We start from the raw sequence: 250 nt of genomic DNA, 5'->3' as shown, positions 1-250 counted from the left end.
TTATTATTATTTATTTATTTTTATAAATGATGTATTTGTTGTATTTTGATGTGAGATATTTGGGGAGAACCCCCCTCTGTCTCTGTGTGGGCTGATCCAGGTGAAGGTACAGACAGGTGAGGCAGGACCTCCAACACAACCTGAACAACATCTTTTAGTTTAAATTAAATTCACCTTTAAATCATAATTACGATTTTTTTAAAAGTCTAAATTAAAAGATAGTTTAAGTTTGTTCGCTTTTATTTTGAAA

The sequence above is a fragment of the Larimichthys crocea genome, chromosome XIX (genome assembly GCF_000972845.2).
Source record: "Larimichthys crocea isolate SSNF chromosome XIX, L_crocea_2.0, whole genome shotgun sequence".
Taxonomy (NCBI): domain Eukaryota; kingdom Metazoa; phylum Chordata; class Actinopteri; family Sciaenidae; genus Larimichthys; species Larimichthys crocea.
Note: the sequence above shows the minus strand (reverse complement) of the source record.